Consider the following 15,285-nt stretch of genomic DNA (forward strand, 5'->3'; position numbering starts at 1 on the left):
ATGGTTACGTGACGTTACGTATATATCTGTTTTGTATTTTTATTCGTCCATGCCTTTCGTTTAAGCACTCACTCAAGCTAAACAGGTCTCTGCTGCCAAGTCATTATCACTTGTCATCGATGAAGGGTGAAAAACAAAGGAAAGGGTATTCACTTTCTTTTTCCTGATGGCGGATTTAAGGAGTGGGGATGCATAGCAAAAGCGCATTCTTACGCAACTTTGGTAAAAATAAACGTACGTTTATACCGTAACAGCGTTGCGTACGTGGATTACGACTCTAGAATCATATTGATATACTAAGAAGGACAACCAAATCAGCATCCGCTGAAAAGTGGATAGTAGCACGAGGAGATTTATTTTTACTTTCCAGACATTAATGCAGACTCTAGAAAATTCGAAGCCCAAGGGCCAGTTACAATCGAGTCTGCACAATTCGAAGGATGTAAGAAAAAGTTAGAACAATTAATTCTATTTAACTCTCCTTTATTCCAGATGGAATCAGGAAAAATCTAAATAAAATTTCGACTTTTTTTCTATTGTATTCCCAGTTTTTTACATGTTATGTCCTTTTGTATTTGAAACGGAAGGCACGCACAAATCTTCAAAAATACATAAATTCAGCTTCATTCATTTTTTCAATACTGAACAAACTGTTACGAATGGATGCATTTTGTGAACTAAATTTCTTATAAACCACCTTATGTCTTTGGATTTAGCGTGTCACTTCTTATTTGTATCTGTGACTTCGGTTCCCAGACTAACCGTTAATGATTTAGCGTTCCGTTAAGCTATAACCTCCGACAAATACCCTTGCTACCCTGCACTGAGTAAGCCAATTCCATAAGCTTTCAGCAAGAGGCGGGAACTCGCCTCGCCGGTCTGCTTGCTCCCGCCTTTTAACAATTATCAGCAACATTATCTTTCTGCTCGATGATCGTTTGCAGCATGGATAGTGGAATCCCGAAACAATTCGTCACCTACTACTTCTCGAAGCATTCCACAGCGTCGAAACTCGTTTCTGCTTTACGAAAGTCGAAAACTTCCTGGAAGGTATTCTGACGTGAAAACGTCTAGTTTCTCCTTGGTCGGAGTTTCTTATATGACAACATGGCGTCAGATTTGAATCACTATTAATTACGAGACCGACAGTGCGCAAACAAAGGTTAAGTCCACGTGGTTGTCGCTTATTGCCTGTGTTGGCATATGCGGGTCATTGTTAGGAATCATCTTTGTGTAAAGTTGTAAACTGGTGTAGCTGTAAGCTAGGATTCTCATTCGTGAGTCATTGCGATGAACAGCTTAGGGAGCGCCGCTAGGAGTAACAGAAAATAAAAATATTCGCCGGAATATAAACGAAAATCTATATTGAGTTTAAACCTACGACACAAAGGGAGAGTTCGTCTCAGGACTTGTAAATATGCTCTAAATTACAGAAAACGCGAGAAAAGCCTAAAAAGGGCAGCGCTGAGAGAAGGCGACAGCTCCCTCAGAGTCGGAAAAAAAGGAAGAAATTGCGCAACGCGATAACGTACTCAAAGGCTATATCGTACCCCAGCCACTGAAAAGTCCAAAATTGTGAGTGTGACCACTGTAATAAAGATATTGATAACTTAATTTCATATTAATATGAAACACATGTTACGATTTTATCCCGACGTTTTCACGAAAAATCTACGGCGCAGACCTGAACTGCACACACAGATATTTATTTGCAACGGATTAATAATATGCTGTGGTATTTCGTGCACTGTTAAAACAACTGATGAAACAGACAGAATTATCTGGTGTAAGCTAGGCGTTGACTTTTAATTATAGAATGTCTGCGGGTCGTTTTGATATGACAGTCGCCTCGATTAGTGAAGAAGTTGCTTCGGTTTTCTCGAGGCATTTGGGAACAGGTTGAAACAAACGATTAACAACCGTCGACTGCATACAGTCGCAAAGGCTGATTTCAAATGTCTTTGGTAACTGTAAAGCTACTTCACCTGGGTAGGGGGGACAGCTACTAGTCGGAGGTAAACACTTCCCCCTCACAGCGTTCTAATGTTGCCGGCTACACTATGCCACTCAGCGTCCGATGTAAACACAGCCGACAACAGGAAGTGTGACAGGACTACCAGACAACAGGAAGTGCTCTAAGACCACTAGCTGGACTATGGAGCAGGAAACGGCCGGGGTCCCCGGTGGTCTAGTGGTAAGGGGGTCTGGAACGTTCCAGCGCCTCGGCTGGGGCTATTCGCCCCAGCCGGGCCGGGGTTCAATCCCCGGCCGGCGCTGGAATTTTCAGATTTCCGAACACTAGCCTCCACCTCTGCCCTGGCATGTGGCGCATGCCGGGCACCCCCGTGGGGTCCGTGCTTCGGATACCACGTGGAGATCACTCCCACAATATAAAATATACCTCATTATGCTGCTGCAATCACTTATTTTAAATTTTAATACGCACACTTTCTTCACCAGACCGCATCTGCATATATTTTCCAGGTACTTTCTACATATTATATCTCACTGTCAAAAGAAACAGCATAGTATCATGAACATTTGTAGGATTACAACAATGAAATAATATCCTTACTAAAAAAAACTAATACGTTTTATTTTCGTTTTTGTTCTAAATGCTGCTAAGATAACTACAAGAAATTGGAAGCTGTTTTGGTATTTAATAATCAGTAATTAGAAAAATAAATTTGGCTATAATACTGATACATATATTAGATATTTACTTAGTACATTCTCAGTGCAGGAACAGGATAAATTCATTCAATGTCAAAAGAAATGCAAAATATTATATCAATTTTTTTTAATTATTCAAGAGTCAAAATGAGATTATGATATGACACAGGTCACTAATGAGGTACTCTCTTTCTTTGTATGAAAGAGGATAATTATCCTGGTTTTATGTGAGCTGAATGTTAAATTAAACAGATAACATTTAACATTTAAAAAACGAATTTCTTGACGATTTTTCTGACAGGTCTACATGTTTCATATTATATTTCTGACGGTAGTTAGCTGACATCCTCTCAGGCTCAGCTTTATATGTAAGTATCTTGCAGGTCAGAAAATAAATTTTATTACTACCTCTACAGATTCAGTTGGTCTATTGTTGTTGTACTATTGTTGCATTGCGAGAGAGAGACTGCTACTATAGCTGTTTTCTTTTTCTATTAAATTCCGTGCCATATCTCCATTCTAACTGCTAAAAGGCGTGGATAAAACTTTTAGCAATACTATTTCCTTTTCACCACATCGCTGCTAGGTGTCGCTACTGGTCCCTCACACAGTCAGTTGTCTGTAGCGCAGGGCTTGGCTACCAGTGGGCTCTAGCGGACCTGGCGACGACTCACTCTGCCGGGATTTGCTGCTTCATTCCTGAACGAGTACGCCGGCTGAAATACCCGCTAAATCCTCACACTAAACGAGAAGCGTAATAGCACCAATACCAAATAAGGCAACTCGTGGTCAGTGCGAATATTTTCAAACCACCACTATGATAACTCCTAGCTGAAAATACTGATGCAAACTATTTGCAGAGGAATGGAGCACCTTACAGAAGCTGATTTAGAGGAAAATCAATTTGGAGGGAACAGCACCTATATTTATAACATCTTTCGATACAGAAAAAACTTTTGACGATGTTGACCAGAATATACAGTTTGAATTTAAGATGCAACCAGGAATAAAATATAGCGAGCGAAGCATTACTTAGAACTCCACCAGAAACGAGACAGCAGCTGTACGAGTTGAAGGACATGAAAGAAAGGAAATACGTGACAAGTGAGTGAGACAGGATTCCAGTCCATTCCCTGATGTTATTCATTCTTTATACAGGGTGTTTCACAAATCATGCTTAACACTACTCAGGGCTGTTCAGGGGACGTAACTGATGAAGTTTTACATAGGAATCTACTTCTGAAAACGTCATCCAGCGACGCTACAGAGCGTCAAAGTTATAGATACCGGTGCCTACAAAAATAGAGGGATCCCACGAAGATGTTACAACCTTTCTAAGATGATGCAGATGGAAAAATGCATAAATTTGAGATTATGTCCTTGTACCGGAAAATTATAACAGAGAACCTTTCTGTTACCTCAGTATGTACCGTTATCGTTGTTGCTAAGATGTAGGACAGGAAACTTTCAGGTGTGGTGGTACGGAACGAGAGAAGAAAACAATGTGCAGTACACATAGGCTGTTAAATGCATACATCAGGAACCATGAGCACTTGTTCATCTTCGCTAGCGTTCTTTGTAGGAACTATATCGCTTCTGTCCGATATTTTGAGAATGATACAATTATTTTTTCCTAAAACCTAGCAGCTGAATAGTGCTTGAAACGATATAAATGGTACTTATGATTTATGGTATGGAGACAGAAACGGTAGTTCACTTTAATGATAACAATATACAGCAAAATTCAGTAATGTTTCTGCAAAATGCCATAACACCCAAATCCTGAAATATAATCGGATATTTCGAATGTGGTACGACACCAGCTGTACGGTTTACTGGACAGATACAGAGTTTTCCGAAATTCTAGCACTTTTAGAGAGAACTAAGCGACCACATTTTTAATTTGAACCCCCGTACGGAAACGTATACTTTCCGTGCTACAGCCGTTTGAATACATGTTTGCTAGGTGGGTATGCAACAGGGTAGCCATCGTGGGATGGCGGAAGGGGTGGGGGAAGATGCTTACTTCGGATGTCATTCACCGTCAGCCCTGCCACTCTGACAAGGTTCGTGCGTCACTCAAGTGTCTCTCAGTATTAGAGAAATATTGCGGAGTGCACTTTTGCCGAATACACCGATATGATCCTACTGTATGGCGAAGTTCGTCGCCTTTATCAAGCTCGTTCTCAGCAGCGTCCAACTTCACGGCATACGCTTTTCGCCACAACTGCGCAACGACTTTGAGATAATGGTGCGTTCACCGTCAGCAGGGGTGACTGCAGTGCTACAAAGAGACGCAGCGCACCTAAGTTTCAAAAGGCCGTATTGTAAAGAAGAATGTTTCTGAAAACTTATCAAGTTTCCTTTCAGTGAGTGGAATTGTGGAACTATCGATGTACTGGGTCACAGCTAATGACTTACTTGTACAAGTGGTCGCGTTACTAACATGTTTTCCGACGGCTGTAGCGAGGAAACGGTGAGTTACAGGAGATGGGTTCCAATTCAGAATACGAGTATTGTGTACTCATTCCCCATCTACACTTATCAAGTTTCCTTTCAGTGAGTGGAATTGTGGAACTATCGATGTACTGGGTCACAGCTAATGACTTACTTGTACAAGTGGTCGCGTTACTAACATGTTTTCCGACGGCTGTAGCGAGGAAACGGTGCGTTACAGGAGATGGGTTCCAATTCAGAATACGAGTATTGTGTACTCATTCCCCATCTACACTAGGAGTTTGTAACGGAAATTTCGGAACATCGTGCATGTTTCCGGTATATTGTACAGTTGTACATTTCATAATTTCTGAGAGCTCACAAGGCGCGACTACCGTGTCCGCAGTATAAAACCCAGGGGGCCTCTTGCATACGGGGGCTCTGACGCCCACGAGAACAACTGTAGGTAGAGAGCGCAACACAGCTTCTTTGATGGACATTTCACTCTAATGCTGCCAGATGTCTCTATTTTTAGAGGTATCTTGAACAGCCTCGCACCAGCTTTAAGCTCAAAGCCGAATGTCCCAAATTCTGGCCACTGCTAACATTCTGAAATACACTATCCGATCAAAAGTATCCAGACATCTGGTAGTGGACTTCAATATGCGGTATGACCACCTTTTGCCATTACGAGGGGTTAACCTCTGCTGGGAACGCTTTCAGTGTAGACGATATTTTATGCATCACACATGTTGAGAGTTTCATCTGTGTGTACGTACGTGACAGTACACTGGCCAACAAGATCTCCACCTCTCTCCCCAATTTTGGAGCTATATGGGATTCTCCTTGCAACCAGGTCGAGATTTTGACGATGTAACAAATCAATTGAACTGAATATGGTACGACATCCGTCAGGAGGACATCCACCAACTTTATCAATGAAAATCAAGTCGAATAGCTGCTTCCTTAAGGGCCAGAGGTGGACCAACGCGTTATGACTTTCTCCTGAATGAGTCACCCAATTTAACAGCAATTGTTATCATTTGTTTGCCTTTACACGTACATCACATCTAACAATTTCCTTCACTCTGGGATAATTTATTGGTGGTACTGTTTAGAGTGTAAATATGCAGGGTGTATCAAAAAGGATCAACCGATTTTTTTAAAAAAAGTAACTATTATGTTATTCGACATATGTACGTGAATAGCGTATTGCTGGAAAGAGCAAACCCTACGGCTTTACATGGTTACCGCTTGGCAGCAGCACTGTCCGACCATTTCAGTCCTAGTAAAAATGGTGTCGCGGCGACAGGAAGCGTTTTGTGTTCTGCACTTTGCGCAGTGTGGGCAGTAATAAGTGTTCGACGTGACTTTCGTACAAGGTACGATGATGATCCTCCTACAGCACAGAGCATTAGATGATAGCATCAACGATTAAGAGAAAGAGAAGGTTTGCGGAAAGGCGAATCGCCGGGCCGTCCCCGAATGCCTGACACAGACGTCAAACGCATCCGCCACAGTTTCACGAGGGGTTCGCAGAAATCCGTTCGCCGTGCAGCTCGAGAGCTCAGCACGTCCCCGATGTCCGTCTGGCGTCTCTGCGTCGACGTTTATGCATCAAACAATATTAAATTCAGCTAATGCGAGCTGTTCGTGAGGGCGATAACATCGTGTGAAGTTCCATAATTTCACTCTTGTCAAGGTGGAGGATGGCCGTTTTCTCCCACAGTCAGTGTTTAGTGACGAGGCAACACTCCATTTACACAGAGAAGTGAACTGTCATAATGTGACAATATGAGGTACGGGACAACCACATGAAGGTGTACAACATAAAATAGACTCTCCTAAATTTAATGTATTTTGTACAGTTTAGAGGGAAAATGTGTATGATTCATATTTCTTTGCCGGAAACACTGTTACAGTAAGCATATATCTCGATATGCCTGAAAACTTTCTCTTCCCACATGAACGACTTCATTTTCCAATGCGATGGGGCACCGCGACAGTGGCATCTGGAAGTGTGGGAATTTCTAAATCAAACGATTGCTGAACGATGGATCGTTCACACTGGACTAAATCACTCACCCCTAGACTACTAGACTCCAAGGTCACCGCACCCGACTATATGTGATTATATATGTATGATTTTGTAAGAGACTCTTTATGTACCTACATTACCAACAGCAATAAATGAACTGAGACATCGCATAACAGCACCTGTGGAAACTGTAACTCCAGACATGCTTGCTGCAGTGTTGGTACAATTTGAACACCGCATTGACATGTTCCGTGCATCTCAACGATGCATATTGAACACCAATGAAAAGGATGAAAATAACTTTTTTAGTTTTCGTACATCAAAGGACAAAATTCATTGTATTCATTGTATATGTTTCTTAGTTCCAGAAATATAGACGGCCCAGGTCGGATGATTGTTTTTGATACACCACGTATAGATAATGCACTTCAAAACCTCACAATAATTAGGCCACTACCAAGATGGGAGACAACAAGTAGTCACACATGCGTCTTTGCATGTGTGTAGCACAATGCCATAACATGACGGATGTGAGTCATTCGGTACGCACACTTTCTGTTGCTGACAGATGGTGGGCTGAAGTAGTAAAGTCATCAGCACAAGTCGTGTTTGAGTCAGTTGCAGTGTGTACTCTCTCTGAGTTGGAGAGGCTAGCTCGAGTGCCTAAATAGTATGTTTGGGAAACACGAAAAAGGTGCTTGGGTGCAGACTGGAAGGGCACGTGGTCGGAGCGCGCAACAATCTTTCCTTCCAGCGCTGCATTCTACCAACTTACACGACGCCAAACGACGAGCCCTGTGCAGGAGCACCGCATACGTGGCAGCGGGACATACTGGGACATCCACCGTATTCATCCGGTAGAGTCCCCCCAATTATGGCCTGATCACCCAAATGAACGAAGTATTTCGTGGCACGTCTTACAGCAAATGATAAGGCACCATATGGCGGTCCTAGCGAGACATCATCACAGATGGATGCACTGACAGTGTATGACATCTTTCATGTGGGTGTGGAAAGTGATCGAGACGCGAGACGGAAATGTGATCAAGTGTATTTTAGTCAAAGAAGACTGACATGAATTATAGCCAAACTGCCACTACTTTTCATTCACCTCCATGTATATTACCATACCCGTTTATTTTTACTCATAAAAATTTGTCAGTAATCTTGTATGAAATGTTTTCACAATTTTGGTTTGTTTTCTAGATGTATAGCAATTCGGTAAGAAAAATGGAAGAGTTTGATTTTTACTTACAATACTGCTCTGGCTGCACATTTTTCTGGGATCGGAACTGATGCCCTTAGCGTGAATGTACTTTGGCTTACACCACAGCACATTTACGTGACGCAAAATACGACGAAATACTCTGCCAATACAGTTCGATTACCGTCTCGTAACTGTTGGACCTGGTGGTCTACCGGCACAGCGCGTGCCTGCAAATCGAGAATCTCGGGATCGAATCCCAGATGAACAAATAAATTTTTCTGTCTGCTTTTAATACAGCCTTCACCTCTCAATGATATGAGGAGTCGGTAGAAACAACATGTGGTGCGGATTCCACGTTAAACTGCCGATTCCCTTTCCCCGGTTGGACAACTGGAGTACGTTAATGATAAGCATGTCTTCAAAGTGCCGTCCAATTGAAAGACTTAAACGAGGGCACTGAAATACGCGAAATTTATTAGTATTATTACACTGTCCAGTCGCAGTAATCTGACCACGTGTTAAAATACCGAATAAACACCTTCTGCAGCACGAGACGCACAGGAATAGAGTCAATGATGTAACGACAGTCATAAGAAGCCATTCCGACACCAGTACTTGTCATGCTGCGATAGAATTCTATCGATTGAGGATCCGTGGCACAAACTACTCGATCGAGGTGACCTTTCAGATTCTCGATTGGGTTTAAAGGCGGAAAATTTGGTGGTGAGGGCAGTACGGTAAATTCATCCTAGAGCTTTCAGAACCACGCACATACACTGCGAGCTATGTTACACGTGCATCTAGGGGTGGATATGGTCCCCAAGGATAGGTGCGTACTAGGGTTGATCCATTGTGCCTTTCAGAACAACGAGATCACCCAGGGAGTGCCACTAAAACATTGCCCACACCATAACACTCCCTCAGGGTTGCAGGGCGTTTGCTTTCAATCTGTCCGATGGAGCACAAAATGTGATGAATATGGAGAGGCCACCTGTAGCACTCAGTGGACTTTCAGTTGTGGTACCGGCGTGCAAATGCAAGCTTTCAACGCCAATGAAGATCAGTCAGCGTGGGTGCAGGGACCAGGTGCCCACTGCGGAAGCCCATAAGTTGTTGAGGAAACATTGGTGGCAGCCCTCGGTTCGCCTGGGCTGTCAGCTGCACAAAAGTTGCACGTCTTCTCGCCAGCACACACATCTGCAGCTATCGTTCACCTGTGTCGCCTACTGCCCGTAGTCCAACACACTTGCCTTGGAGCCGGATTAGAATACCGAGATTTTGCCACTCACGGTTTACTTTACATACAGTGGCATGTGAAAAGATTACAGATTTTGCCGTTTCGGAAATGCTTCCACCCTTGGGAAGAAAGCCAACGATTATGCCCTGTTGGACGTCACATAAATCGCCCCTTTTATGCATTATGACAACGACTTCACTGTTTCCAGCCTCCTCCCCCCACCCCCATTCATCACCTACTAATGCTATCTCCTGGAGTCTATGGGTTATTACACGTTGACCTCGAAAATAGGAGTTGGTCATATTAATATGACTGGATCTATTATTATTATTATTGAAACTTCCTGGCAGATTGAAAATGGGTGCCGCACCGAGACTCGAACTCGGGACCCTTGCCTTTCGCGGGCAAGTGCTCTACCAACTGAGCCACTCCAGCACGACTCACGCCCTGTCCTCACAGCTTTACCAGTGCCTCGTCTCCTACCTTCCAAACTTTACAGAAGCTCTCCTGCGAACCTATTATTGTTATTATTTCGTTGTTGTTCAGTTGCCTACAGTAATTTACTTGCTACAGTAAAATTTTCTTTGCCTTTGCTGGAGTTGTCTTTCAAGTTTGCAGGGTCCGGCGCTACTGGACTGCGATATTACTGTTATTTCAAAATGTGCCGTTTGTTACTTTTAAAACTAACAAGGAGAGCCCCCAGCGGTGGGATCGACTTTTTGAATCCAAATAAGCCGTAGTGCAACTTAAGATCCCTGCATCCAGGTGGCCCTCGGATTGAAAGTAACTGACGGAAAAGATTTCAAAATTTTGCCTGGTGCTACATAGCGTGAAGGAAGTCGTATTCCACAGTCTGGTTACGTGTCATAATGGTTACGATAGAAGCTTAACCATGCCTCGTCAGGTGCAGTAAATTTTTTTAAAATCTTTATCGAAATGACTTTGATGTTTATTTGTACTCTATTTATTGGTTTAAATGTAATTTCTTTCGTTCTATTCTTTTGTCACATCGTTTTAGTCACCGTATGAACTTTTCCATTAGTTTAATTTTTCTTTATGTCATTCTTCTTCCAATCGGAATTTTTGTGAATGTGTAATTTATTATACCTATCTGTTGACTATTGAATTACTTCAAAACTCCGATAAATTAATTAAAAAACAAAAGACGAAATAATCTATTTATATTGACTGTGCATTAATGTGAAAAACGTTTTTCTTTGGGAGACGTGCCTTTTTTGCATGGTAATCGACATACAAATATTTAAAACATAACATAAAATCTTTGTGCACTATGGAAATTATAGTGTAGATGAGGACATAAATGAGAGAATGTTTTCTAAGTAAAATAAAATTCAAGCAAAGTGAGAAATCGATGTAATGTACACAATAACGTAGACGAAAATACAGGGTAATAAAAACAGGAGACATTAAATCGGAATTGATACATGAAGATAATTAAAAGTTCACAAACAAATATTTCCAGTGGAGAAGGGATGATAAGAAGAAAAACTAGACCAAATGAAGAAGTTCATATCACTATTGAATCACGTGACCCAGGAGTGGAACTAAAAAAATATATATATATTTACATCAGTTGAAGGAATATGATTATCAATGTCACTTCGATAAAGACCTAAAATAGATTTATTTCTCTGGTGAGATTCGAACCCACAACCTCATGCATGTGAAGCTAGTATCCTTTCAATTATCCTCATAACCAACTTATGTCATTCGGCTTTCTTCATACTATCGAGTCTCACACAAAATTCCGAATTTCTTTTCTCGTCACTTCCTCGCTAACGTCGACTCACCAGGATGAATGGCTGCAGTGTGCGATACTTGGGTGCTTAACCTACATAACCGTATAGATGGTTCAAAAAGTCGATCCTACCGCTGGAGATATCTCCTTGTAAGGCATGACGAAAGAGGGCCGCTGTTTCATTATATACCCTGATATGGTGGTGGATACACACTTAGTAGTGTAGCAATACTAACACAATCGGTCTGAAACCTGCACGATCTAAGCAACAAGGAACGACTTCATACTTAGTCCAAAGGAAAATCTCCAGAATTACTAGAAAACTTATGGCCAATGCATCGAGTCCCCTGCAGTCATTTAGTCCGCGGCGACTGCTGAGAACCTTCAGAGCAGTCATTAGGATTCGCACTCGACTACTTCGATGTTACATGTTCGGTGTCCTACTCTATGGAGCTGAGTCATGGACTGTATTAAGCATTTGAAGTGCGATCGTATCGAAAAATATTAAGGATACCATCGACAGAGGGGTAAAATACAGGGAGCGAAAGGATATTTACAATTTGTACAGAAACCAGATGGCAATTATTAGAGTCGAGGGGCATGAAAGGGAAGCAGTGGTTGGAAAAGGAGTGAGACAGGGTTGTAGCCTCTCCCGATGTTATTCAATCTGTATATTGAGCAAACAGTGGAGGAAACAAAAGAAAAATTTGGAGTAGGTATTAAAATTCATGGAGAAGAAGTAAAAACTTTGAGGTTCGCCGATGAAGTAGTAATTCTGTCAGAGACGGCAAAGGACTTGGAAGAGCAGTTGAACGGAATGGACAGTGTCTTGAAAAGAGGATATAAGATGAACATCAAATAAAGCAAAACGAGGATAATGGAATGTAGTCAAATTAAATCGGGTGATGCTGAGGGGATTAGATTAGGAAATGAGACACTTAAAGTAGTAAAGGAGTTTTGCTATTTAGGAAGTAAAATAACTGATGATGGTCGAAGTAGAGAGGATATAAAATGTAGACTGACAATGGCAAGGAAAGCGTTTCTGAAGAAGAGAAATTTGTTAATATCGAATATAGATTTATGTATCAGGAAGTCGTTTCTCCGAGTATTTGTTTGGAGTGTAGCCATGTATGAAAGTGAAACATGGACGATAACTAGTTTGGACAAGAAGAGAATAGACGCTTTCGAAATGTGATGCTACAGAAGAATGCTGAAGATTAGATGGGTAGATCACGTAACTAATGAGGAGGTATTGAATAGGATTGGAGAGAAGAGAAGTTTGTGACACAACTTGACTAGAAGAAGGGATCGGTTGGTAGGACATGTTTGGAGGCATCAAGGGATCACAAATTTAGCATTGGAGGGCAGCGTGCAGGGTAAAAATCGTAGAGGGAGACCAAGAGATGAATACACTAAGCAGATTCAGAAGGATGTAGGTTGCAGTAGGTACTGGGAGATGAAGCAGCTTTCACAGGATAGAGTAGCATGGAGAGCTGCATCACACCAGTCTCAGGACTGAAGACAACAACAACACCATCGAAAGATATAGTCAAAAATATGGCGGTACGAAAATTCAGAAATTCTCAACAGCATCCACATAGCAAAACTCGATTGTTTTGGTAGCGCAATTCCGCAACAATAAATAAAACTTGTTGAAATTAATAATTCAATGAAACATTAATGGCCGGCCATTGTGGACGAGCTGTTCTAGGCACTTCAGTCTCGAACCGCGCGACCGCTACGGGCGTGTGTGTGTGTGTGTGTGTGTGTGTGTGTGTGTGTGTGTGTGTGTGTGTGTGTGTGTGATGTCCTTAGGTTAGTTAGAACTACTTAAACCTAAGTTCTAAGGGACTGACGACCTCAGATGTTAAGTCCCATTTCTTTGAAAGATTAATGGCATACGTGACACACGACGCACAGGATTATCCAGGATAAATAACTCAGACCAGCAGTTTGGGTTCAGCACTGAATCAATGGTCTGAAAAACCATGGATGGACAACAGATCATGCTATCGATCGACAGTGTTACTGGAAGACGAGGCACTTTAGAGAGGAAGAATGACAAGGCAGAGAATGTTTAAAAATTAGATAAATGCTCACCATTAAATCTAATAGTCCACTCATATAATCGCGCTAGCTGCCATTAAAATTAATCTGCAATTGGCATACAGTTAAAATTTTTTGAACCTAGTGCTGTTAAAAGCATTCATGTTAACACTTATTTTGATCCATGTACGTATTTTTTGAGACATCCATTGTACGAGGACGTACAGAAAAGTAATGTTGACATGTTTTGAGTGAAAAGTCACAAAGATTTTTAAATAAAACAAACTTCATGAACATTCTGCATCGGTATTCTTCACGTCAATAAATTTAGTTTTCAACACACTCACCCTCGGAACCAGCACAATTTCCCCAACTAGATACTATTTTGTTGACACCGTCACAGTATATTGTTTGACTATGTTAACAGAGCCACAACCTTACCTCTGCTTGCACCGCTTTAAATAATTGAAGTGCTCGAAGGTTTTCTTAGTTTTGCACATAGACGAAAATCGAGACTGTGTGTAGGATGATCGACGGCAGTGAACCAAGGACGTCGGCTTGCTGCAGATGCCGCAGCGATCGTGTGTAGTTTGGCACTGCCGTGCTCAAGGAGAGAGTGCTCCACATGCGGACGAAGTCTTCGAATTCGTGCTTTTAGTGTTGTGAGCTCTTTCTCACTCCCAACGTAGTCACGTCACACACCGCTATCTAACGCGGTACGAAGCAGAGGGCTGCAGATATCCATAGTAAAGATGTAGAATGTTACTGACTTCAAATAAAACAGACCGAGTCATTATCTTCTCAGCACGCCGTCGTGTTATAAGCACAAAAATCAAAAAAATTGTTTCCGAGCAAAGTATGCTGTATTTTTAAGTGAAGATCTTTGTAAGGTACATCTGTGGTAAACGTTATGCTTGTGATATATGGTGACAATTCGTATTTATATTTACAATGGAAAGAGATTGACCAGTGGCCAACAGACAACTAAAACGCAAGTTGCTAGATGGATATTAACTGCAATAGTGCTCACGCTGCCACGGTAAGTAGGTGTTTTGGTTTCGCGATACATGTCGCCGTTTAACTGCCGCTCGTGGCGATACATTAAAGAGTGCTCTGTCTTATTGTCAAAGAGCCAGTACCCAGATTCAATCTAAAGAAATAAAGACGCGAATTCTGTGCGCCACATTTTCAGATGTCCCTCAAACGGTTCCAAAACTAGTTAACTCGAATTAAAAAAAATTCAAAAAGGGAGTTGTGTCAGTTTTCCACATTTGTGTTCAGTATACATTCACAGGCAGTTGAACAGTGGTTCCCAGCCTTTCTTAGGCCGTTGCTCCTGAGTGCCATCAGACATTTGCCAGTACCCCCTGTCCCCCCCCCCCCCCCCGTCCCTGAGGTCTGTGGCCTTCCCTCCCCCTCCCCCACATTATCACTAACTTTGGCACATAAATAAACTGTACAGTGATCAACTTTTCTAGGAACACTTTCATTTTTAAAATCATGAGAGGTGGAGGGTATTGTGTAGGGGGGAAGGTGATATTAGACTGAATGACGAAGGAATTCGTGATGCATTTCAAGGGCTAGCCACAATTACTTCTCAGATAAGAAAGCTAACTATCCAAAATAAGGATAAACACTTGTTCCAAACGCTTCTCTTGCTCAACCACTCTACAGTACGGTACTTGCTTGATCTGCACGTTGCAACCTCAATTAAAATCAACCGAGCAAAAATGTGTGCACTTACTGTTCATAAATCACTTGATTGTTACGCTCCTTGCTTCTGAAATATAAGACTTCAGGCTTTTAAATCTTGGTATCCGAACACAACATGTGAAGCTATTATCCTTTCCATTACACCTCACAACCAACTAACGTCACTCAGCTTTCTT

Source organism: Schistocerca gregaria, unplaced genomic scaffold, assembly GCF_023897955.1.
Source record: "Schistocerca gregaria isolate iqSchGreg1 unplaced genomic scaffold, iqSchGreg1.2 ptg000592l, whole genome shotgun sequence".
Taxonomy (NCBI): domain Eukaryota; kingdom Metazoa; phylum Arthropoda; class Insecta; order Orthoptera; family Acrididae; genus Schistocerca; species Schistocerca gregaria.